This window comes from Corvus brachyrhynchos, unplaced genomic scaffold (genome assembly GCF_000691975.1).
Source record: "Corvus brachyrhynchos isolate BGI_N302 unplaced genomic scaffold, ASM69197v1 scaffold490, whole genome shotgun sequence".
NCBI classification, from domain to species: Eukaryota; Metazoa; Chordata; class Aves; order Passeriformes; family Corvidae; genus Corvus; species Corvus brachyrhynchos.
The window spans coordinates 1,078,869-1,105,663 of NW_008235774.1; the positions used below are offsets into that span (position 1 = coordinate 1,078,869).

The 26,795-nt window shown below is 40.7% G+C and overlaps 2 protein-coding genes across 3 annotated transcripts in view; both read left to right on the forward strand.

Moving 5' to 3' along the window:
• The window catches only part of RBMS1 (RNA binding motif single stranded interacting protein 1), a 71,843-nt gene extending 64,152 nt beyond the window's left edge, over positions 1-7,691 (forward strand). The window contains exon 13 of one of the 2 annotated variants that reach the window (XM_017726622.1): positions 5,650-7,691. The gene's annotated coding sequence lies outside the window, so the exon portion shown is untranslated. Of the gene's footprint in view, positions 1-154; positions 2,574-5,649 lie in introns of those variants that run through there. The other variant, XM_008644782.2, reaches the window with a different exon arrangement.
• Positions 7,692-7,792: 101 nt separating this feature from the next.
• Positions 7,793-26,795, forward strand: part of ITGB6 (integrin subunit beta 6) — a 58,445-nt gene continuing 39,442 nt past the window's right edge. Inside the window, 5 exon segments of the mRNA XM_008644793.2 lie at positions 7,793-8,499; positions 10,432-12,207; positions 13,962-14,099; positions 16,099-16,257; positions 16,926-17,156. The gene's annotated coding sequence lies outside the window, so the exon portion shown is untranslated.

The following is a 26,795-nucleotide window of genomic DNA, read 5'->3' on the forward strand; positions in this document are numbered from 1 at the left end:
GCCGCCTGTGTTGCTTCTCAGGGGGTATGCTCAGATTCATTTGGCTTCTCACAGCTGTCTAAAGTAGGAAATTATTTAGTTTTGTGGACAGCTACATTAGAAAAAAACTGTGTGATTGTAACTCTGCTCTAGCTCTGACCTTTCTGTGTTACAGATGTCCAGTGTTGACCTGGCCTGGAGAAGGGTGCAAAGGCTGAAACAATCATGGATTTTACTGATCAATTGTGCTTTAGGAATTATTGACAGTTTTGCACAGGTTCTTGAAAATGTTATTTATAATGAAATCAACTAAAACTATTTTTGCTATAAGTTCTATAAGGTGCATAAGAAAAACCTTAAATTCATCTAGTAGCTGTTCCCATGAACAGGTTTATTTTAGTAAAAGAAAAGTTTTTATCAATTGTTATGACGCAAAAAAAAACCTTCAAATTTCTGGGTATGCACAGATGACCACGAAGACTTATTCACGTGCATGACAGAATTTGTGTTTTGGTTTATTTTTATTTTGTTCGTTTCTTTTATTCTTTTTTTTTTTTTTTTTTTGTATGAAATGGATTTTCTGAAGTTTAAAATAGTAAAACATCTAAGACGATGTTCTGTGCTTGCAGTGTGTGAATGTTGCTTTAGTGCAGTGTTGCAGTTATAGTGTCTGGTCTCTTAGCTTTCTGTTTTTCTTTTAATGTAGTGTGAAGTGTCTTATCCTTTTCTATAAATTCCAATTTGCCTTAAATCTTTCAATGCTGTAGCTGTTTCAGTAAGTAGTCCAAACTAATGGTGTAGAATGCTTTGACCAAATGAGCTGGTCTATTATGCCTTGTAAAACAGCAGCATAGGGCTTTTAAAGGTAGTCAATAAAAATTGCTGAAAATTTGGCTTTTTTAATGTGTAGTAAGTGTTTTTAATGATTTTTTCACATAATATGTAAGGTAGTGAAATGCAAGAGGGGAAAAAATGTTTTGTGTGAAACACATTTTCTGACTGGGGAAATTTTAATAGCATAAATTGTTTGTAAGGCCATATGCCAATAGTTCCCTCTGGTAGTTTGAATGATTTAGGAACTCTGCTGTATGATGCAATGTAAAATCTTTTTTTGCCTTTTTTCAGAAACTAACTTGATGTTCTAGTTTTAGCATAGGTAGAGTAGGGAGTTTGGGGTGGAGATATCACCGAATGTTTTTGTCCTTCCTTTATACTAATGATAGTGCTTTAGAATGAGGATTGTGCTGAGACTTAGCAAACAGAAAAGTTGCTATTACAGCAAAATGGCAAAAGCTAAAGGATTCGTTTTCAAACATACGCTGAGATTTAAGTAGAAGCATAATTGATTGGGTACTAGCTCTCTATAGTAGGTAAATAAAAATAAAAAGACTTGGCACTTTTAAAAGGTAACTTTACCAAAGAACAAAGAGCCAGTAACCAATAATTCTGATTTGTCTCAGCATTGCGTCTTCTGTACTCTTTATTTTTGCCGGACCAGTTTGCGGTTAAGAGAATGTGCCTTTTTTGTACATTTGCATTTAGGTTTTATAATTTTAATTGATGTATGGACACAAAAGCATGAAGGAAGACTTGGATCCAAGCAGTGCCACACTTTACATCATCACTACAAGTGTTAAGTGTAAAGAAAACCAATTTTGAAACTATGAAATTCCTGATTCATAAATACACAGTTATTTGTACTTCACATATTAGATAATTCACTGCTACTAAAGCTCTTTATTACAATTGCATATGTTTTAAATCGAATGATAAATTAAGTTGTCTTCCAAAACTGTGTACTTCTCTGGTCAGCTGTATATGATCAGTTATCTACCTCAAAGTTTATTTCCTTTTGTATTGGGACAGGTTGCTGGCCCTCCCTGTTTCCACAGACCAAATCATCCTAGCTCGGGAGCTAGGGCTAAGCAGTTGTTTCTTTCAAGTATTTTTTAGTTTTTAAATTTTGTGTGAGTATTGGAGTATAGATGTCGGTGACATTTCATAGTTTCAAAAGTAAATTGCTGCTCTGAGAAGTGTAGATTCTAGTGAAATGCATAGTCATAAGAGATGTGTTTTTGTTTTTTCTTTTTTTAAAAAGTTGTGGTATTATTGGTTCTATGCTCCCTGGAATATTACTGCTTTGTAAAAGTCCAGACTTCCTGCAGCACCTTGCCTGTATTTGGTAACTTTCCAAACCTGGATCTCTCACTACTTGCTATTTTTGCATTAATTAAAAACTGCAGTATGATAGCTGGATTAGAGGGAGGGAAGAGTTGCTGCCAGAAATGTCTGAACTAAGTGCCATACTCATTGTCTGGGTAAGATTTGGGAAATTTAACCTCTGTACATAAAGAAATAATCAGTTACTTAAACATCACATAGTAGACAGCCATTAAATTATAAAAAATTAATTTATGAAGAAAGACCTTTTGTACAGATTGAAAAAAAAAAAGATTTTCATAGAGATATCTATATGATCAAGAGAGTTAATTTTTTATTTTTGTTTTACTAGTGCCACAAACTTGCCAGTGGTAACTTATTTGTCCGGTTCAAGATAACTCTGTAGTTTTGTTTCCTAGGACTTGTTGTTAAACGCCAAAAGACATTTTTGAACTGTAAATTTGATTAGATTGTTAGCTTTTTCTGTTTTATTTCTTTGAAAACTTTTGAATAAAAAAGATCCAAAAAAACAAAAATGCATCGTCTTTTTCCTTCAGACCATCCTTTATTGGGGGAAAACCCAAACAGGCTATGGTAAAACTTCTGCATTTATTTTGAAATGTTTGGAATTGCTTTTTATTTGACAGCCTGGGTTTTTTTCTCCTCTATCTTTCGTCAAAACTAAATTTTAACTCTCTCACGCCACACTACAAAGTCACTAATTCTTTCAGACAAAACAGGAAAAGATATGTGAAAAATATATAATGAAATGTCTGGTTTGGATGCAAGAACTCCGTTCTGCTGTGTGTCAGCCCACACAGGGAGTTGTGTGTAACCAGGCTTGCGTGCTGTGGCTGTAAATGCCATTTTCCTGAGGTAAGGTTGGAGATGGAGGGTGACTTTGGTAGCTCATGGCACTGGATTGCTGCCTTCAAGGGCTTTTGTCTTCCCACGTTTGCTGGTGTTGGCTGGAATACCCAGTTCTGCAGAGCAGAGGTGATACTTTACTGGCATTCAAAGAGATCTCCAGTGTTGGCCTTCCAGCTGCAATCTTTAAGCCCTTTATTTCTTTAAAGGTAATCTTTGATTTTATTATTCTTTTGGCAAGATGGTGTGTATCAGGTAAAGGACTGCTCTGACCAAAGTAAGGCTTGGGAAAGCAAGAGGGGAAAATTCAAACTCTTGTGTCTCCTCAGCCAAATGCTTTAGCAACTGCTTGGTCTTGACATGACTTTGAGTTGATGTGCGTGGCAGGAGACGGGCTCTGGTCTAGCCTTGGGCACCCCAGGGTGTGCCCAGCAGCAGAGACCAGGGCTGGGTCATCCAGAGGGCTCCTGCTCCCTGCTACAGGAGCTGGATAGGATAGGCAAAGGAGAGGCTTGTTAACGCCAGGTTGTGCTGCGCTGGAGAGCTCTCCCCAGCTTGGGAGGCAGTTCTTTCCATTGCACACCTGGCTGTGAGGGATCCCAGGCAGCCTGCTGGGGATGACAGGTGGGGGCATGCTGCTGGCAGTGCACAGCCTGAGCTTTCAATCATGCCATACTCGGGCGAGGTATTGAGAATAAATATGTTTCCGGGGGAGCTGGCAAAGTAACTCACCTGGAGGATGGGAAACTTCATTTACAGTTGCTTATGCAATGAAGACATCCTCAACAATGATGGTACTAACTGACCCGAGGGAATGGCCTGAAGTTGTGTCAGGGGAGGTTTAGGTTGGATATTAGGAGGAGCTTCTTCACCCAAAGGGTGGCTGGGCACTGGAAGAGGCTCCTTTGGAAGTGGTCACAGCACCAAGCCTGACGGTTCAGAAAACATTTGGACAGTGCTCTCAGGCACATGGTGTGATTCTTGGGCATGACCTGTGCAGGGCAGGGAGTTGGACTCGATGATGCTTGTGGGTCCCTTCCAAATCAGCATATTCTGTGATTCTGTGATTAATGGAGAGAAAAAACCATCACACTGTGTTACTAAACACTCAACTCCTGTAACCATTTTGGGGGTCATTTTAAATATTGGTCCAGTATGTTGCCTGTCCCAAATGCAATGCATGAGAAGATGAATACAGAAAACTTTAAAACTTTAAAAGGGTTTTTGATGAACATGAATACTATTCATGTTCATCACCATACTGAATTAAACTCAGATTAATAAGCATTCATTTTAAATTAAGTATGAATACTCCTCACAAAAGCTGTATGTAAATAGAATAATACAGGTTGGAAATGGTTTTTGCTCTCTATTTGCTTTTCAAGTTATCACTATGATAAATTTAGTTCACTTGTATATTTGATAAGAATTAATGCTTTTTTCAGGTTAGTACCTTTTGCGCGATCTAATAAGGTTGTGTGTATCATTCCTATCAGGCAGTCTGCAGTAATACAATGTCTTTATGTAATATACTTTTATTGTATATAATAAAACTCAATACCAACTAGTTTGTTCAAACATTGACTCCATCCTCTTGCATGCAACCTGTTTTGAACTCTACTTGCAAACCTACTGTTAATAATTTTTTTTAACCTATTAACAAATATGGGTAGGTATCAGATTCATGTAGGATGATGGTGTACCAATATATGTTTTGTGCAAGGTCATGTGCCAACCCTGTTGTTCGTTGGTTGTTAGTGATTGCAAAGTAGCCTTTCTTTAGGCACTGAACATAATCTTTTCTTTTCCTCTATTTTCTAAATTAACTACTCTGGGCAGGTACAAGACAAGTGCAAGCAATGCATTAACAAGCAGTATAACCAAGTACTGTTGACCAACTGAGCCCTGCTAAATCTTGGGCTAGAACAGTTGTAGTGTAAGTCAGAGTAGTCTAAAACACTACTATGTGTTAGTTTTTAATGGGAAAAAAACCCAAACTAGTAAGTGCTGTTTTGCTCTCCCCTTCCAGCTTTAATTTATGCCATGGTACCTCCACCATACTGGACAAAATCGATGATTGACTAAAACTGTGCCACCTAATTTTCCACAGAATCATCATATCAGAAATGCATTTGATGTGCCAGAATATTTATATGGGTTTGTACTCCTACTCCTCCTGTGCGTACTTCCTGCGCTTGTTCCTTTTGCTGTGATCAACCACTCCAAAATTTTTTGCAAACTTCCACATGGGTTGGAATAAGATACTCAATCTATCCTGTCCAGCAGTGTCTTGTGAAAGCCACTGTGTTATTTGGTGGCATTTAAGACATGTGTTACCTTCCAAACACTTGCCACGCTGATGTACTCTTTCAACTGTGAAAGATCATCTGTATCCTTCCCCCGCCAACAAATTCTGGCATTGATTAACCCAAACAAATCTGAGGCTTTTGGCTTTCAGACTCAGTCCATTAATTCTATCCAGAATAGGGGTTAGGATATACAAAACCTATTCTGTTTGGCAACTTCTCCTCCAGTGACTAAGAAAAGCCAAGCTGATGTCAGAACAGCAAAGATTTACAGTGTAGTGATCAGAGGGAGGGTGTAAAAGCCTGCATGTGGAATGAGTCAGTCTTTCCTTTTCAGGACAGCTCTAACCACATCTACCATCTGAGGAATCTGTGCAGCCCTCTTCTGTAGTAAAGAAGAAATCGTATCACAGGAAAATACTACTGGATTTTTTTTCCATGTCCAGGAAGAAAGGCCAGCTTCTCCACAGGCAAGCTTTAACTGTTCAAGTTATCTTGCCTTTTTCAACACTATCCCCTCACTCAGTACCTACATCAGTGGTGTTCTGAATTCCTCTGTGTTATGTTGGTCTCCCTTCAGCTGAATAAACTGACCTCTTTTGACAGCTTCAGTGCAATACAAAGGGATTTTTGGAGAGCTGAAGGAATGAAGGTATGTGGCACCCTAAAGACTTCCCGCATGCACACTGCAGGTGTTTGGGTCAACCTGCTCAGGCAGCTTTCTAAGTAGTGTTATTGTTCCAGAGCCCCACATGCAAGCATTACCAAGGGGAATAATATCTGTAAAATGGTTTCTGCACATGCACTCCGCTGATGTTAAAGAAGTCACCTGCAGTAGAAATTTTCCCAAGTATTTTAACCACCTTTAATGCACACACAGGAATGATGGTTTCAGGCAATGTCTATGAAGCACTTAAGGGTAATGGAATAAAGCAATGATTTACAAGAAGCCCAAGATAAAATACTAGTAAATTTTATGTTTTGGTAAGTAGTTTTAGCTTTTTCCAAGTACAAATAGAAAATTACTTTTCCTTTGTGTGCTTCAGCCTTTTCCCAATGGGAAATACTTTCATACCAATGAGAAAACACTACTAATTTTCTTTTTTCCTTCCAGTGAATGTAAAAAATCCTGAAAATGTATTTACAGGTGTTTGTTACCAGCTTGGTTTTGCATCAGTTTGTTCTGGTATCTTTAGCCAGTCTCAAAGATAATCTGTAAGCAGAATATACATCACTAGGCACACTAAGCAGTTATTTATTGACCAGCCCACAGCAAAGAAAGGATTTCCCAAGCCATTGGGCTGAGCATGAGTCTGCTCACCCAGCAAGGTACCAGCAGTGGCTTTGCTGGCCAGGCAGACATTGGGCAGGAGGGGAAGAGTCAGTCCCTGCAGCTCCCAGGAGCAGACCCTCAATATTGGCACGTTTCTATCTTCTGCCAAGCTCCGTCAGGGCCCCTGTCATGGGTGCCTTGCCCCAACAAACTAACTGACCTGATGCTTCCTGACTTGCCTTGCTCTTTTCTTCCTTTAGATTTTATACTTCGTCAACATTGCTGCTTTCCTTCCTAAACCCTCGAGCTCCTGGCAGTCTGGTCCCACTAGCTCTACCTCTGTCTATAATGTTACTTTTCTTACCTCTCCAGACTTTCTCACAGCTTTTTTTCCAGCACTCTGAGCAAGGTTACACAGCTGGGCTGGATCAGAGTTGGACCCTCGTGCGCAGGGAGCTGTGGAGAGGGAAGGGAGGCACAAGACAGGGGCTGCAGTAAGGGCTGACATACTCCAGGTCTTCCCTGAGTCAGGAAAGCATTCAAATGCAGTTGGAGGAAAGGATATTCAAAGAGCTCCAAGTGTTGCTGTCTTTGCCAGAACAGAATGAAAACTAGATTTCAAATAGCTCTAAGAGAGGCCAGTGCAGCTCAGTAGAATGAAATGCTCCAGAAGTCAGCAGCTGCATGGATCGTCAGCTCCTGACCTCCTTCAGCCCTGCTCTGCTCACTTTCCATACTTCAACAAGTTCCAGCTGCCAGTAGGCAGAGGGTTCTGACGTGAGTGGGAAGGAGGCAGCTCATCAGCAACCCACAGGCTTCACACAGCAAAAAAAGCCCCTTTGCCACTTGTGGATTCAAGCAAGTCTCTGTGCCCTGAGCTGCAGAAGTTACAGAACACAGCCAGCAGTAGGGAAGTAAGCTTGTGCAGAAGAGTGGGAACATTTGGGTTTAAGTTGTTTCTAGGTAAACTATTCGTATTTAAGATTGGTCTAGCTCTGTCTTTACTGTGGTATTTCTAGAAACAGCAAGCTTTACCCTCTATTTTAGGGTGAATTTTGTACAAAGGTGTTGAAAATCCAGATTTCAGTTATGAAAAAAAAAAAAAACAGGCAGTTACAGAAATTCCTCTCCTAAAAAGTATTTTGCAGATGAAACTAGCCAGTCATCTCTGGAAAAACAATTCAGGACAAATCATACCAGTCTGTGTATTACAGTCCACATATGCACAGCTCATCTCTTCCAAGTGGGGATCATCTGATCAGCCCTGCAATGCATGGTGCTGCCCTGTTTCAAGCCTGCAATTAATTTCCTAAGCAATGTTGTGCTACATCAGCAGAGCCAACAGCTGGAGCTGGCCTCGTTTAACTGGACTCACAAGGTGAGTGAGGGGTGCAGAGCCCCGGGCTCCGAGGGATGCTCTGTGCCACCTGGGACTCGGGCTCTCTCCGCTGCTGCCGCCTTTGGCTATTGGTTCTCTCGGGGGGACAGAAAGGGCAGAGCCCCCCAGCTGTCCCACAGCTGCTGATCTCACCCGGGAGCTTAAATAACAGCTCCTGGTGCAGCCACCAGAGGGCATCGGGATAAACCGAAATAATCCCAAAAGGTAAACACGCATTCATAGCGTGTCATTATGGAGTGCTTACAGTTACCTGTTCTTAAAAGCAAAACCTCATCCTGCCTTTGCACAATACAATGCAGGTGCTCACATTTCTGGTAATGTGTTTTTAGTCCTTATTAACGTAACAATAGGGTTGTCTTTACTAGAGAAAAATTAAAGCTGATTTTCTTTTGGTTAATGAAACATGCAAGGATGCATTCAGTGCACAGCAGGCGAGGGGAAGAAAAAAAAAAATCTAATAGAAACCACAACGTCACCAGAAACACAAGAGTTCCATGAAAGATCAGGGAGAATTGGTAAGTAGCTTGTAGGTGATCGACAAACACAAAAGGAGACAAACAGCAAGGAAATTCTGGAGAAGTCAAGCAGCCTGCAAAGGTTCAACCCAGACCAGAGTTAGAAATCTTTTCCATGAAAGATCAGGGAGAATTGGTAAGTAGCTTGTAGGTGATAGACAAACACAAAAGGAGACAAACAGCAAGGGAATTCTGGAGAAGTCAAGCAGCCTGCGAAGGTTCAACCCAGACCAGAGTTAGAAATCTTTTTCCCGTTAACTCAAAGCCAATCTATTTTCATGTCTATTTGGGAGCATCCGTTTTATTATTGTTATATCTTTGTAAGAGCCATGACAATTGAAAGCATATTCATTCCAAACACAGTGTAAAACAAACAAATACCTTTCTACTTCTCAGGAAGTAGATAAAGCTGTGAAAGTAAATTGGTGTCTTGGGGGCTAAATAAAAAATCTGTACTACAAACCAAAATTATTCTAAGTATTTAAAGTGATATAGAAAAGGCAGGTCATTTTTGCAAAGTGCATTCAAGAAAACCTTTCAGTGATCATTAAAGAGAGCTTCTTACATATCAATCCAGATAACTAATACAGATGTGGCAAGTGGGAGAAGGGGCCCACAGAAATGGATATTTTTGCTGCTTGTCTCTATGTGTACAGCTTGAATCTAATGAATAAATTAACCATAACTTGCAGAGGATGTTAGTGCTTCAGATCTCAGAAGCTTTTTGCAGCATCCCTTTTGGTCAGGGAGAATCATGTAGCCAATGTGTTTCAGACTATTGTGTTCCCCTCTGGAACCCCTCTGGGTCCAGGTTCTGCTGGACACAGCCTTGGCCTTCATCACCAGTGCCTGAGGCCAGTGGCTCTGACCTGCACAGACTTGCTCTTAGATGTGGACTACAAGAAGGATTTGTTAATCTCTGCCAGGGATTTTGTCAGTCTTCAAAGTAATTAGATGATTCACCTCTGGACCAGGCCAGATTGCTGTATCAGGCACAATAAAAGACCCAAAGAGCAATCAGAACAAGTAGGACAGTTCACAGACAGTTGCAAATAAAAATACTGTAAATCTGGAAATATAAAGTATTTCTCTGTTTTGCATACACCCTAGCTTTAGGCTAAACAGTACATAGACTTGAATTTCTGGAAAAAGATCTGATCCAGGCATGTGCCTGCAATTTTTAAGGATTTTTTTTGGTGTTGAATGAGGTTTGGGGAGGAAAAGACACGATTTCTGCCCCCACCCCCCCGCCCCGCCCCAGTTTCAGACCTGAAAGTTTTCCTTCCCTGTGTGTGGCTTGTTGGGATTTTCTTTTTGTTTTGGCTTGGTTTTTTGGTTTTTTTCTTTGCAGTCTCAAGTACTTGTGATTATCTTCTTTTGGCATCCAGCTCAGTGTCAGCATGACTATGTTTGTCACAGGTTTTATACGCTGCTGCAAGCAGGACTCAAATTAGGATTGGTGTGACCAAAGGACAATAGCTCTGCCAACAAGACAGACTTTTTTTGATCTAACTAGCAGATGCTCTGCTAGCGTCTCTCACTTTTTTGCCTCTCTCTTGCCTAAAGGACTGAAACCAGCCTGTCAGTGTGATCGTACTCGCGGGAGCTACAACTGTTTGCACAAGATCTGAATCTAGCCTAATACCTCCTTTAATAACTACTTCCAACAGCTACTTGTGAAGGCTCTGGTGTAAACTCCATTTAATATATCATAGCTTTGAAGCAGAGATTTTTCCAGAAATGGCTACTCTTTTTATAGACTATTTTGCACTCTAGTGGATTACTTTAGATAGTAACAAATTGTTCCTGCATATCTTTGGTTATCAATGACTTGCAAGAATAACACTGCAGAAGTAGGAGGAGGCTAGAAAGAGAACCTAATGGGGTTCAAACCTTGAATTCCCTTTTGTTCCTCTCCCCTGTTATTGACAGGAGTTTTGGACGAAGAGGAACTAACAGACATATTAAAGACCTGGCATAAAATATTGGACCAGCTTTTCAGGTGTCACTGAGGGGCAGCAGGTCCAGAGGTGTCTCTCCAGTCCAGACTTAAGAAGATCTCAACTGGCTTTAGCTTTTCAAGCAAGCCTGAAGGCTACTGACTGCCAGTCATCCTGACAAGGTGATGACTAATGGGGACAATTAACTCCCTCCCCTAACTTGCTGTCTGTCATGCCGATTGGAAAGGAAATAAGAACACTTTTCCCTAAGGAAACAGGTTGGCAAATGGGTTTGGGTCTGTTGAAGCTTTAGTGCTAATGCTAATGAAATTTCATACTAACAAAATATCAAAAAGTTGTTCCAATGAAGAGCAGAAATTGTCTGCTCTGTAAATTCCATTTTAATTCATGTTGACATGTTGAAAAATTCACTTTATAGCCAACCTGTAATTCTACAGGAGAAAACTGCAGAATTGCCATTGGCTACTAAGGGAGAAAGGTACAGTTTTGCATTGTCCACTTCGTACAGTAACAGCTTTTCAATGTGTTATTAGTTAAGTGTGTAAAATGAGTTATAAGGTAGCAGGCATCAGTAATTTGTTTCCATCTCTTTCAGAATGTTGTTTTTAGTTTATAGACAAAATTGAGACACATCTGACTGGTTGTTACCCATTACCACCAAAATCCACCTTCTATTCATTAAAGCTGATGCTTGCAGAGGTGCCCCATATCTCTGATGGGTTGATTTTTGTACCCATAGAATCATGAAACTTTACTTTCAGTCCCACAGACACGCCCAGAGCACGAAGGTCAGTTTGTCAGCATCTTTGCTGCTGAATTTTAAGGCTCAAACTGCCTTTATTTGGGCAAGCCAAAATTTTTCCTTAGTTCACACCTTTTAGGGAACAAGTTTTAGTATGGATGGCTGCATGGATCTCGGCAGAACTTCCTGAAAGGAAAAGAGAAAGGGAAAGGAGTCACCACTACTGAATTAGTCTGCTCTTTATGGTGACCAAGAAGCAGCCAGACTATAATCCAAGAGCCACTGTGAAAAGCTACATGACTAATCTGTATTTTCATTGTGTGGCTGGTAGCAGGAAGGGGGATGTAGCACAAGAGTCAATTTATTGGAAGAACAATGTAGTCATTCATCAGAGCATTATTCTGAAATAATTTAAATGACAGTAGAGCAACCCACTCTTGACTTCAGAAAATACAAGTCATTCAAATTCCATATCTAATAATGAAATTGTTCCACTGACTTACTGGTTGGCATAAATTACATGTAGCTAATATGTTCCTGTTGCAGACCCTGAGGACTCTTTGTTTATGCTAAATGTGAATATATTTTAGCACATGAATTACTATCCTCCTGCTTGCTTCTTGGGCGCCTCCAGAATAAGTAATACGTTGGCATAACTTTGCCATTTGTCAGCCAGCAGTCTGGTAGCACATTTGCTCGTCAATCTAATTTTAACCTTTTCTCATACGAACACTTGGTATTTCATGTAAATCAACCAGACAGTCTGTCATTCAATAGGATACTATCTTCATAGTCTTCTAAACTGTGTGCTCTATTGTATGTGCTCGTTATTAAGTAGCAGAGGTAAAGTAAAACTAATATATTACTTCTGGTTTCTTAATACCAGAATGCCAGGAATCTCTTTATTACCACAATAGAGACTAATGATATGTCTGGCAGAGGTTCTGGACAATGGTCCTGGTAATGCATTCAGCACTTTCTGAATTGAAAGGTCTGTCCTGAATGGTAAGTAGTGCAACACATCATTAGAGGCTTCAGAGCACATATTCCTATTACCACTCTAATTTGCAGTTAATAATATTAAAAAGTATGTTCAACTGATGAATTAAAAAAATACTTTTAAACAATTTCCCTGTGTTTCCAACAACTTTCTTGATAAAATACGATGCTGGCTGCAAAAGAGAATATAATTCATCATGAAATACAGATAAATTTATTTTCATAATTTGTGTAAATAACATGAAAGGTTTAGTGGTATATCCTTTACCTTGTAAAGTTTTTCAGAAATTGATTTGGCTATGAAAAGAGTGTGTTTGAAGTTTAACTGTTTAGTCAGTGTTGCTACTGTTCATGACTTTAATATCTTTGATTTTTTTTAAACACTAGTGTTCATTTATGCAGCCTAATTAATAATAATAATTATAATTATAATCATGCTCATTCTGGCTTATTCAGATATTTTACTGCATTAAGAATGTTATAAAAAAAAGCAATTGTAGCATTGTAATGAAATAATCTGTGGTGTGATTCAGTCCTTACCTGTTTTATTAATTATGAAAATCATATTCTGATCTAAATTTTCCTTATTAATGCTTTGAGATTGTTAGCACTACGTTACATTTCATTCCACTCAGGCTTGTGACTGATAGAATAAAAATCATGTATTTACTACTCAGTTCTGTTCTGGATAGTGATTTCTGGCACTGTGCTTGGTCTGGGGCAGACCCTGAGTGGTGCCTGCATTTCTCCTCAGCACAGTGCTCAGCAGTCCCCTTACCTGAGAGCAGAGGCAAAGCTCATCCTCTCCTATAGCCTCATGAAGTGCCTCCTCAACCCATTCACTCTTTAGGTGCTCTTTACTTACAGATTGCAGTATGCTCTGACTCCACCCCCACTGTCATGCCTCCTCTCTAGCAACTTCTGTGTAAAATTTACCTCTGCTGCTGTGGAATTAATTCACCTGTGTTGAATTTCTGGGTATAAGTTGTACCTATACGTATGCTATTTGTGCAATTTCTGCCACAAAGTTCTGTTTCTGATTGAAGCAGCACTGTAATAGAAGTAAAAACATAAGCTGCTTCCATCACTATCCCCAGCATCTTTTATATCTACAAATCAAGCAAAGGCAGTATATGTCCTTCAGGATGTAAAGTGATAAAACTTAACACTTGTTTGACCAAAAGGTTTAACCACAGATTAAGTAAATATCTTCAAGAACGTAGGCCCGAGGGTTTTGGCCACCTTGAATAAATATGTCTCAGAAGAATCTGTCCCATAAAATATTCATGTATTTCTATTACCTAATTTTGCATAACGGGTAAATAGGAGTTTATTCTCCCTGCTTTGATAAAGTTCTCACATGGGAATTTGTTTGGTTTCTGTATCTCCATGTTTTATGCCAGGCAGCTGCATTTTTTTTCTCTCAGGGGTGTATCTAGGCAAATTTAGTACAGTCAGTGAGGTGGATTGTCTTAAGCAATGACAGCATTTGATTTCACTGAGCCTCTCAAAAATAATTTTACATGTAATTTTGTTCATTTCATGTCTGGTCCTCTGGTTTACCACCGCTGTTCTTGCAGCTGTGAGTTTTACCTAGTTCAGGGAAGTGTGTATTACCAATAAATGTTTGCTCTGAAGAAAAACAGTGAATTTCTGGGGATTAAGGGAGTCTTCATTTTATTACAGGAAAAATATTTTCTGGTCTTACTTATTGTTTGTGCATTAAGGCACTCATAATTGTGTTTAACATTGATCCTTAGGGATTACTGAAGAAATAATCAATCAAGAGGATCTGAAATTACAGTATTATGTGTGGGATGAATCCAGCCTCGGATCTTTATTTAAGAAGGAAAGAGATCTTTTAATTCTGTGCCTCTATGAAGAAAAAAAGAATTATGGTAATGAGTTGCTACCACTGCAGACAACCTGGGTAATATTTTTCCCTGGAGTACATATCTAAGTACAAATTCACTTCTAGTTATTAGCAATATATTCCTCCAGGTATCAAGGCCAAAATCCAGCCATGTCTTTTGGAAGGTGTGTGTGGTAGGCAAGCACAATGGGGAAGAGTTTTGTCTTTCTCTTTTCATGTGATTTTTCAAATTTGGTAGAGAAGTTTTATTGCCATTTACTATTAGCCAGTCATTCTGTAGCTATTTAAATCCCATTTTTAAAGGTATGTGATAGAATTCCCTAGTCTGTCCCAGACCTAGTGCCACATTAATGTTAAAAGCTCAGGAAGATGTTATTTCTGACTGGTATCATGTGCATATCTATAAATGCATGTCAGCACCTGGCACATGGGCTGGGCTGCTGGGTTTGTGAGAGGGCAGGGAGAGCTCTGGTGCTGCTGACGTGCTGGGTCTCACCTGCTGCTGTCAGGACAGCTCAGCCCCCCTCACCACCCTCAGCCTCCCCTCCCCTCGTGCTCCCCAGCTGCCATGAGCAGCTTTCAGCACATCACTGACATGCTGCTCAGTGACCCTGTGCACCAGACTCAGCTTGCCAAGGCAATTTATGTCTCACTGTACCTGACAGGGAGCCAACAATGGGGAGGGCAGGGAGGTGCTGCCTATGCCACATGGGTTCTGGCTGGAGGAGTGTGTTGGGCTTTCTTGCTGTGCCCATGTTCTCCAGACACTTCTGGCCTCATAATCAACCGCCAATTTACAACTTCAGGTCCTAATTAGCTTCCAGGGACTTATCAGTGAAAAGCCATGATGTGGGTTTATATGGGGGCCACAAGTGTCACTGCTCTTTCAGAGCAAACTTTGTGCTCTGCGAGTTTTTCCATCCAATTCTAAGGGACCCTTCTCTTACAGTATAACCTACTTCTCCTACTCTCACCTTACTTCTTTGCTTATTAATTCCACTCTAGGTCCATGCCCAGCTCCCTGAAGCTCTTTTGACTGTCGTTTGTCCCCCTTCTCCCTCCCCTCTGAATCACCTTTGCAGCTCGGATGCTCTTGCAGGAAATTTCCTTCCACCCGTGTCTTTTCACACCCCAGCACAGGCTGGACTGAACACGGAGCCATCTCTGGCCCAAAGCAACTTTCTGGCAGAAAGCAAACGCAGTCATGGGTGACACTGACATTAAAGAAGCAACCTCCGTCAGTCCCCACGACTTCCCTCCCTGGGCTCTGTTCTCCAGACGTGGTCCTCCCTGAGTGCTACACTGCAGCTCACCAGGCCCCATCTGAGGGCGGCTCAGGACCGGGACAGGCTGAGCAGAGCTGGAGTGTGTCAGAGCTTTGTGGGGGTGCCCTGCAGCTCCTGACATCACCCAGGCTCTGAGGGACCCCCCAGCTGCCTCAGGAGCAGTACCACCAGCTCACTGGTGGGAGTCACCTACAGGAACAAAGGGGGTAAAGTTTGCTAAAGGGCTTAATTTCTTTGTAGGCAGGAGCAGGGGGAGGACAGTACAGGGTGTCAATTCCATGGCAGCACATCCCACAAGTCTTCAACATGGGGAGAGTCAGCACAGGCTGCCAGTTGCCTTCCCCACCTATGTGCCTGAGCCCAAAGGGCTGTGCCCCAGGTGTGATGAGACAGGGTGGAACATGAGCTGGTTATCTTCCTACCTGGGTCTTGTAGAGATGAGGTGGGGGCTTTATTTATTACTGTAGGTAGAGGGAAACATGGCAGTACTGGTGGTGAGAGGTCCTCAGCTGGGCCCGTGAGGTCTGCCCCTGTATCGGGGCAGCCTGGACATGGGAAAGGGGCTGGTGGGCTGCTGAGCCCACTGTGCCACTGTAGCTTCCAGCCCCACTCCAAGTAATGTCATTCCCCTGCCTCTTCACAGGTTTTTCTAATTCTCACCTTGGTGCATTCCTAAGCCAGCATTAGATCCTCATCTCATCTCTGCCTGTTTTTTATGTCTTCTCTCTTTTCTTACAGCTCCTTAACTACTGCCCAGGGAAATGATGTGTACACTGGGATGCCCTTGCTCTTTATGCCTGGCTTCCCACCTAGTACCTTAGAAGAGAGTGTTACAGCTGTTTGCTGCTCTGATTTGCAACCCAGCTGGCACTGATGCTTCCTTGTGCATTCCCTAAGGTAATTCTGCCTCTCTGCCATTTCTTCTTTTGTCTGGAGCTTGTCTCAGATTCCTCTGTTCTCTCTCCCAAACTAATTGTACTTTGCTGCTCAGATCAAAGAACCTGGTTTTATGTCTATTAAGATGAACACGCAATGCAGTTTATGAGGAGGAGGCTCCTTTGGGGAGTGTGAAAGCAGCAGGTGCATGTGAGGTGGAAGCACTGCATTGCAGAAAGAGGGGAGATTAGGATTATAACAGATACAAAACTTCAACATTACTCTTTAAAATAATGGATTAATTATTCCAGTGACAATGTGTTGTGTGTCCCTGTGCTAAGAGGGCCTTTATTTCTTCCCTCTGGAATGGGGAAAGCAAGTGGTTGCTTAAATCCCTATTGACGTACAGAACATGAATTCCAGTTTTGATTTTATGAACAGCCTCTATCATCCTGTCTTCTCTGGACTGCCTCATTCTCATTGTACTGTGGGGTTAGACACGCTGTCACCATTCCTATAAATAGCCTGCCTGGTTATGAAGGACCAGCAGTGTTTCCTCTGGGAGAACAGGACTTTGACTAATGGAATTTTAGGCCAGCTTTTGTCAGACTTTCTATAGGAGATAGGGTTTGGAGAGTAGAAAATCTGCTAAAGAAAGCCAATAATCAAAGTATTAATGTTTGAAACAGGCTCTTGGAGAATCCACAGAGAAAACTGAAGTTCGAAGGAGCAGGATGGTGGTGTGCTTTTAAAACAGAGGCTTGGCTTCAGGGCTGGTAAGAAGCAAGGCAGCTGCCATGCAGAGAAAGAGAATCTCTCTGTGATCCTGCAGAAAGCTGGGCTGTGGTGCAAGGATGTCTGCAGTGCCGGAGAGTCTGCTCTGCACACGAGAAATGTGCAAGTGCCCTGGGGAGCAGCAGGTAAGGCAACACGTTTTTCTGTAAATTTTTGTAGCAAAGGAGGAAGTACCTGTGTGTAGAAAGCCTTGTGTTTCAGTCTTTAGCTGTTAGTAAGACCTTTTGACTGTGGAGAGCACTGTCAGGCAAACAACCTCAGAGATGGTTCAGTAAGGATGGATGTGGATGAAGTCCCCTGGTTTTAAGGATACAGGTAATTTGGGCTGTGTGACCCTGTTTTGTGAGTAAATGCCTTGGAGACACCAAAGTGAACACACATCCTGCTGGCCACGGAGTGAAGGAAGTTCTACTGCACACAGTGCAAGAGGTCAAACACAGCAAGGATGTGAATGACAGGTAACAAGGCTTGGTGGGTGTCTTCTCCCGACTATTAAAATCAACAAATGCCAAGATATTTGGGGGGTTTTCTTACAATTAGCAACTGATCTGGAATTCAGATGCCATCTCCCACAGCCTGGGCAGATTCCAAGGGTGCGTTGAATCGACAGCAGCACCCTTTGTGCAGAGCAACTCTGCACACAAGAAGATAGCCCTGCTGAAAGAAAAGAAACAAGCATTGCATTCAGGGATGTGACTAACTTCTTCTGAATGGCAAGGAAAGCACCATGCTTGCCAGTTATCTCTTCTGTGCGTTTCCTCAGTTGTGGCTGGGGCCATCTGATGAGTGTTTCCCTTTCGCTCCCAGCGCGGCGCAGTCTGTCTGCTGTCAGCAGTTAATGAAGTCACTTGCAAGACGCCATCCCCTGGGGAAAAGCAGGGCTATGAATAGACCTGTTACTCGCGTCTCTGGCTGCAATGCTCTCAGCGCTTCTTTTGCTGTGCCACCATCTCTGATGATTGTGCCACTTCCCAACAATGGGCTTTCACTCTGGAGCTGCTGCTATTCCCGATGCCAAAACCAGTCCCTTTCCTTCTGGCAGAGCTGTGGAGCTCAGTGTCCCCAGTGACAGGCACAGGTTCTGAGATACCATACGCTTACCAAAAATGTGCAGAAAGTGAATGAGTAACCTTATTGCAGCAAGTGCTTTTAATTATAGTCCTGAGTGAACATCACTGTCAGATGCATCATCAGGGCACATCCTAAAACAAGGAGGAAAAAAAGAACTTTTTTTTCAGAGAACAAAGTATTTCCATGCTACTGGAATAGAAAGGCAAACTGTTAAACTTATGAAAACATCACCTCTTTGCCCAGCTGAGCTTGAATGTCTAGGTATGGTTAAGCTTGTGTTTATAAGGAATTGTATGTTGGTCTAGACAGAGGTGAGTTATAAAAGAAGCAAAGTCAGCAAAAATAAAGAGAGATAAAGAATGATGAATCATGACGACATATTGCTCAAAGTATGTAAGATCATGTAAATACTTATCATGCTGTGTAGGGCATACAATCAATATCAGTGCAAGTAAAGTCTAAGACCATTCAATGCACTTTAGTTTGTGATTTTAGTTTATGTTTGTGACTTAACTCAAAATAACTTTACAGTTGAACACTTTGTAAGGAAATTTAGCTAACAATGCCAATAAATGGTGAAAAAAAGAAAAACTAAGTCAGCATTCACTTTGACCATTTCCTGTTCTCTCTTCAGGAGATGTCAGGGAAAACTTATTTTAAAAAGGTTTTGTTTCATATACACCGTTTATTATTTTATATCAGAGTTGATGGTCTTAAAAGTCTCCCCCAAATCAAGTTGTCAAAATTTTAATTCTCAGAAAGCTATAATGAGGTTTTCAACAAAATGCAAATGTAGATCTTTCTGCATTGTGGTCCAAATGGCTGAACCATTCCTACATGAGCCGAGTTACAGTGGTTGCCACATATGAACCTTTGCTCAGATGCTTCATCCTCCTGCTTATATAAAACCAAAACAAAAAACAGCCCCTTGTTACTCATACTTTTCATATTAATTCTGGTTGGCTGAATTAGTTGAAGTGATTCATGACCTATGTTAAAATTTAACACAGCCTTTAGTGTGTTTGGCCTGACACATGGTGCCTTATAATATTGATATATCTCATCAAGCAAGCAATCTGCATCAGCTTGCTGAAGCATGCCTTGAAGGGAAAATGATACAGTAGTCCTGATCTACTTCTCTGCCAAAGCTTTAATTAAACATTCATGCTATCAGGTAGGAATGAAGGAGCTTGGGGAAATGTATGAGATGTCAGTCCTGTCATTAACAATATTTCTTTTTGAAAGTTTAGGAAGATAGGAATATGCCTCTTAAATCAGATGTCTGTGACCTCGTCAGCATCTCAATGGTATTAAAACTCTGATCTGTCTTGCTCTCTGGTATCCTAAACCTAAGAAAACACAAATCCATCTGATTTTCTGAACTCAGTACTTTTTTCCAGTAGCACCCAAAGCAGGTGGGGTGAGTTCAGCAGAGCAGAACTGGAGTAGTAGTGCTCTGGCAGTGGATCTCATCCTTTTCCTGGGGTACAGAGTTGTGAACCTGGAGATAGGCTTCTCCTTAAGGTTTGTCTCCCATTGCTGGCACCCAGACAGCCTGAAGGCTGGTAAGGCAATCCTCAGCCTTCTGCAGGCCACTTGTGTGAGAGGTAGAGCCTGGTCCAAATGAGGTTTCATTTAGCACTAACTGCCCCTGAAATGAGGCTCTGCCAGACTAGTTAGGAATGGCACTTGTATGATAAAGCCTTCTGGCTGTGCAGAGGTGTGTTATGACGGTCATGGAGAGAGTGTTTTTCTTCCCTTAGCGGAACTGTCTGGGGGTAGAAAATGCAAATGCTGCCGTTTCTCCCCAGGGCAGAAAACCTACTTGGAATGATGACCCTTAGCATCCCTAGAAAATGCTTCTTCCCTCCTTGAGAACCATGCTAGCAGCAATTAATCTCATCCAACAGCAGAGGATATTAAAACCTCAGCCAATACCTCAAATGGTTGTTTAAAATCAGCTTCAGCAAGCTTTGCTTCCTCTCTGACCCTTTCCTGGCTTCCACATCTCTTGTGCTTGGCTGTCCTCCACTCAGGCTTTCAGCCTCAAATTTGGAAATCCCCTGCTTCTGACAGTGGACTGTTATTCTTCTGGCAATATTTACCTGCCATCCTTGTGGAATAGAATCAAGGCCTCTGTGGTGCCTGTGCCGTTACCCAGAGTATTAATAAACATTGTAAACAGATAGAGATTGTCAGATTTCTGCCACAAGAGCTGCACTGAGGAATTTCCTCAGCCAGGAAGGCTGCCCAGGCTGGAGCTTGTGATGCTTTGTCTGACTCTGAGCCTGGACTGGTTCTGGTTGTAAGAGGGGAGAAATTATTTCTGAGGAACAATCTTCCTCAAGCTTCACTATAACAACAGAAGAAGCACAATACCAGGTTCGTGAAGAAAATGATACACCATAAAAACCATGACCTTAGAAGAATATACATGAAAGGCCAAGTCTTGAATGATTCATTAATATGCAAGTTCAGAAGGATGAGTTAAATCAAACTGTCATTGCCCAACCCACAAGCACAGCAAATAAACTTAAGAGGGGGTTTTGAAGCAGCAGGGGAAAAAAGAAAAATACTCATTTTGAAGTGGTCAGGACAAATCAGATGGTAACGCATGAGAACATAAACATCAGTACAGGATGAAGGAAAAATAGGCTTTATTACTCCCCTTGAGCAAACTGATGATGAAGGAGACCTAGTAAAAATGAATGTTTTTATCAGTAATATGATGCACAGGCATCATGAATAGCTGTGTGTCAGCGCAGTCTGAATAAATTACTGCAATGGTTTTGTTTACTTCTCTGTATGCTTAAAACTGAATATTGATCAAATTTCACAAAATTAGACAGAAAATTATGACATCATGAGAACATGACAAGTACACACTTTCCACAAGTGCTGACATTACTATTTAGATAATCTAAATTCAAATTTTTACCATTATCTTTGGCTATTATGTCAATGTACCCATCCTGTCTAATCTTCATGTTAACATGACACAGGCAGAAGAAGTTGTTTCTGTTTTCTCTACATGCAAGAAAGTTGATACACTACAGAGCTTGAGAGGAACTCGCCTGGCTTTGTAGTACAGAAAGAAAGGTGTACTCTGTACATCTGATATGCCCAAGTTAAGAACCAGTTTGCTCTTGACTGCGTCTATGGAAAGAGCAGAGTGAGGCACCTCCTGTGTCAGCCCAAGCCCTGTGTCTGCTGTTCCCTGGAGGTTTGATTATTGCCATATCTATGCCTTGGCACAGTCCTGGGAGCAACCATAACACCAGTGTTTGACCTGTTTGAATTTTTTCTTGGTTTACCCTGTTGCTCTCAGACGTTGCCGAGCACAATTTTTCTGATTTAAGAGAGCATTCAGATGCCTCTTCCAGATTAACATAACTCATTAATCTCTTTACCTTTATGTATGTTTCTCATGCAGTTTTAAAATTTTGTGGTGTTCCTCTGGTCGTTTGACACTCAAATGTCTCCACCGATTAGGGTAGGCAGGGTCTTACTCTCATCCCCCAGATCAGCATCTTACTGTAGATCAAAATAAAAATAATGTTGGAAAGAATCACATCATAACAGACTGAATAAATGACAGCTATGAGTCAGTGTCTGCATTTCTTCCCTAACACAACACTACATGGTAGACTGGTTTTGAATAGGTTTTTCCCATAATTTCAGGTAATGATTAACTCCCAATGACTAAAATATCTCCAGGAGAACTGATGAGACATTTCACAAAGCTACTCAAGTTCAAAAGTATATGCAAGCTTTCATTTTAGCTCTTTCATGCAAAGATATACTTATTTTAACAAAAACTATTTTAAAACTGCCTCACAAACGTAAGTTCAGCAGTACTATTATAGCATAGTTTTAAGCTGAAATTATTGTATTCCAGGCAAATACACACACAGTATGTGCATGCAGTTTATTATTTATTCCATTTATAAAACAGAAGCCATTTTAGTGCTGCTGGCAGTGCAATCATTTCTGGGATGAAATGTAACTGTAGCAGCTCACATTGTAGGATAAAAGACTGAAGGAAAGAATGAAAACCAGAGGAAATCTGTGTGAGTAGGTTTGTCCTGAAGGAAAAGCTCCCACTCCAGGGTTTCATTCCTGAAGAGGGTGTGTTAAAGCATGCAAGATAATAAAGAGCAGCAGATGTCTTAAGAATTAGTGTTATGAGGAGTGTTGTGAGGAATTTAGCTTTTGAGAAGAAGGAGGATTTTTCACACAAACTAGATGAACTCTGTTGGAGCAAACTTGACATTGATTTTCTGGAACCAAGATTTCTATAATTGGTATCAATATAGTATAAGGGTTAGGTCATGTAGCATGTTATAAAATAATAGATGATAACTATATATATATATTTATACATAAGTATAATCAGTACAAGAATTCTAAGAAATGGGAGAGGACGTTGAGGGGACACTTGTAAGTATTTTGATGCCTGGTTCTGAAAAGCAGAATGTGATGAATAAGTTAGGGAGAAAGAAATATCAGATGGGAGAAAAATGGACAGGCAAAATCAGCACTGACACAGGTGCGAATGTGGTGTGTGTGCCCTGGGTGTTAGGAATAAAAGGGATGTGATACTTGAAAAAAACCTTCACACTGTCACAGAAATTGAGCCAAGATGTTTGTGTACAAAACCTGCACACACAAGCTAGAGCTGCAGCATCCAAGATGACCCCAAATCTTCCAAGAATAGTGAAGGATGGTGGATGGGTCATCTATGACTGAAATGAACTTAAACTAATGTGTAGTCTTTTAAGAAAACTGGAAATAAAACCAGTGGCACAGAGACATCACTCAGTAGCAGTGAAGTTGCCTACAGAGGCAGAGAGAGGTGGCAGGGGCAGAAAGGAATTTGCCAAACTAAAGGTCTTCTGAAGGGCCACTAAGGGGCAACATGTGACAGATAGGTCTAACTCAGATGATGAGCATGAAAGAGAAGCTCCCAAGCATTGCCTCATTGTGGGAGATTTTAACTCATCAGAAACAGAGTATAAAGCAAATGTTGCTGATAACAGTAGAGCCAGTTATTCCAGGGTATAATAGCTGGCAGATTTCATCAGCAAGCAGTCACTGGACTACCATGATGCTATTCTAGGGGATCTTTGTTAGGTAGTGATGACATAGAGCAGCTGGTTGTAGAAAATAACCTAGCTAAAGTTATCTCAACTTGATTAAATTGAAAATAAATGAAAGAATGAACAAGAATAGTCCTGTTCATTTCTCAAAATTTGTCCTTGTGAAGTATTGTACCTAAAGAAATTAGTTAGTGATGTTAATTGGATGAAGGCTCCAAACCTATTAAAATTTCTTTAATTTAAATAATAATTTAAAAATCTGTAATTTGTACTGTAAGGAGAGAATGAAGAGTGCTAGCACCTTACAAATCCTTAGAAAAGAAATAAAAATATTAGAAGTTAGCAAAGAGAGTGAAAGTCCGCAGCATACCAGGTCATCAGTGAAAATGGTATTTTGGGAACCTGGAAGAAGAGGGTGCAGTCAGATCTGTCATGTTTACAGACTTACCATCTGTAACAATATTTGAAAGACTGAAAGTTTCTTCTACCACACAAATAAAAGGGAATCTGGTACGTGGCAAGTACTCTCTCTGGTAGAGATTAAAGACTGTGTAGAAACCAAGCAAATTCTCTTTCTTCTTTTCTGTAAAGATGACGGTACAGATCATGGAGAAAAATGGGAGAATCTGTAGAAATTAAAGCTAACATTTACACACCTGAAAATTTGTAAACAAGGTGTAGTGGGCCCACAGTGAAGTGGTGTTTGTTATCCAACCTAAATTGCTCAAAGAAGAAAAATTAAATTTCAGGTACAGTATCAAGTTTTCCTTTAAAGATATCCCAAAACAAAGGAGAGAGAAGAAGTGAACTCACGCCTACAGCTTCATTAATTAACCTTAGTAATCTGGAAATTTTGTATACATTTTGCAAGAAGCAATGAACAATAGAGTGAAGATAAAATAGAGAAAATAAACAATAAATGTTTAATACAATGTATTAGGGCTGGGGAAATGTTTGCATGGTGCCAGCTGCTCTAGAAAGGGAGTTACTGGGCTACCTTAAGGTTGAGTAGAGCTTTTCAAGCATCAGTGTTTCATCTAGTCCTTCAAAGTGTTAACACTTCCATTGTTGCTAAAAGTGGTCTAGTCAGAGGAGAAAAATATCGGTTCCATTATGGAGGAACAGAGAGCTGGAGGTGTGGGGTAGAACTTAATAGTACAAGTGCTGGATCACACCCAGACTGAGGTAGAAATGATTTCTGTTGTAAATTGTGGCAAGTTGGTTAGGTAAGGGGAAGACCATAATGTCTTGGTCAGTCGCAGAAGGATCCCAAGAGAACTGGGGTGGAACCATGGGAAAGGCAAAATTGATCCTCCTTAGAGATCATGTAGGAGACTTAAAGAAGGGATACCTGAGTACAAACACCATTGTAGGAGGCTCCTCTGGTCAAAGCTCCTCTGGGTACGGAGAACAGTCTGTCAGCCATAATTAGGAAATGGCATTGAAAGAAATGCAGAAAATTAGTACTGGACAAAACAAAGAATGAGGGATATACAATTGCTCTCTATAAATACATCAAGGGGAGGGGAAAGAAGGGCAGGGCAAATACTAGGGAGGAAAGAAGCTATTTAAGTTGCCAGACAATGTTGTCATTAAAATAAATGGATATATATTGAGAGTTAGTCCATCCAGGCTGGAGCTGAGGTGGTTTCCAGCCATGAGAAGAGTGAAGTCTCTGAAAAAGCCTTCTAGTGAGAGTGACAGGGACAAACCACAGTAGGTGTATGTATCACAGTAAAATGGAAGTTATTTGTTTGCAAACTGGATAATACGAATTCCCGTAGCTCTTGCATAACGGTGAGTAGAGCCACTTTCTCTTTGCCTCTCTGCCAGAGTGAAGCAGTCTGACAAGACTTATGATGGATTTCCATAAGTTTATTAAGAGAGCTGTGTAAGGTGAAAGGACACATCTTCAGCATCTATAAGATCCTTTGCAGTGTTGTGCCCTCTGCTTTTTATAACTATGGCAATAGTATTTTTTGAAATTTCTGTTAATTTATTGGTCCAGATATAAAGCACGACTCTATAGCCTGTGTCATATCAACATGCTACAAAATGTTAAGAACTAACTTTTTTTTAAAGATTGGTTTAAAATTTTGACAGATCTCTGTGCCAAGTGTCAGAATAAAGCACAACAAACATATGAGATAAGAAGCATAAGGTATCAGTGGATCTAATATTATTGACAGTATTTACATGATTAATCATTTTGAACTCTTGGAAAACATTGTAAGAGAAACCTGCTCTGCCTTTTCCTTTTGGTATTGCTCAGCAAAATACTTGGAATTGATTTAGTTTGATTTTATTTTTACTTAGAGGTGGCCCTATTTACATATTCCTTGTTTTGCATGGGTTTATTAGATATATATAATATCTACAGTTCTGACAAGTACTTTGAATTGTAGAAGTACTAATCATTTTGTACAATATTGTTTTTCCAATATCCCTGTTTCCATGTGAGCAGACACTGTTGGTTTAAATTTCCTTCCTGCTTTCAGAAGAAACACACAAGAATAACGCAAGGTTTATAAAATACAGTAATAATTTACACTGACAAAGATATTGCACAATTTCTGACATTTCAGAAGCTTTTAACCAAGCTTATAGCAAAGAAAATGGAAGTAATGTTCTATTTAATGTGAGATGGGATTTGAAAAAAGGGTGCAAACAAAATTATAATTCTAATATAATAAGTGAATAAATTGTTTAACAAAGATGTGAACATCTCCAAAGGTTTTTATATAAGTCACAAAGCAAAATATTGCTAAAAGTTAACAGGACTCTTAGTATCACCTTTTTCCTACATGAGTTTGAGAATACTCATTTTTTTACTCCAGAGAAGCAGAGTAGCCATAAGATGGCAGCACTCTGCACAAAAGGCTCCTGAAACCACAAATTCTGCTCTTTTCTCAAGAAGAGACGGCAGCCACTGGCGAGAACGAGTGGCCTGAGTGTCTGTAAATGGAAATCGAACTGGCCGAGTCCAGCTGCTGGGAAACTTCAGAAATGGAGTTGCTTTCATGCAGTACCTGAGCCCATTTTCCTCAGTATTTAGTAGCTGCTTGGGTGCTAAGTTAAGCATTCTTATCTGTTTTGGTTATTCTAGAATAACCTTATTCAAACCCTGTGTTTTAGTGAAGCAATGTACCTCTGTAGGTCTAAGTACAGTAAGATCAGCTATAAAATTATTTTCTGTGTGCAAAACCAGAGCAGAATCACTTTTTACAAGTGATTTAATCCCAGCTCCATAGTTTAGAATTTACATATGGGCGGTCAGGCCTGACGACATTGTGTTTACCCAGCCTTACAGTCTTCCACAAGCAAGCCCAGCCTGGTGCAGGGCTATGATAAAGGGTTCTGTTTCCCTTGGTGCTGCTGCAATAGCAAGGCCATCACCTTGGCCTGTCTGTGATGGGGAGTGCAGGTCTGGTTTGAATTTAGCAGTAATCTAAACAAAGAAAGTTATGAAAAGTTCTTCGCCTAAAGTGCAGGGGTCTGAGGAGCTGTGGAGTCAGCCCTCAGTGTAGTTCCCACCCCCAGCATGATCAGCCACCAGCACTGAGAAGTGCTTGCTCTGCTGCCTCTGCCCCACAC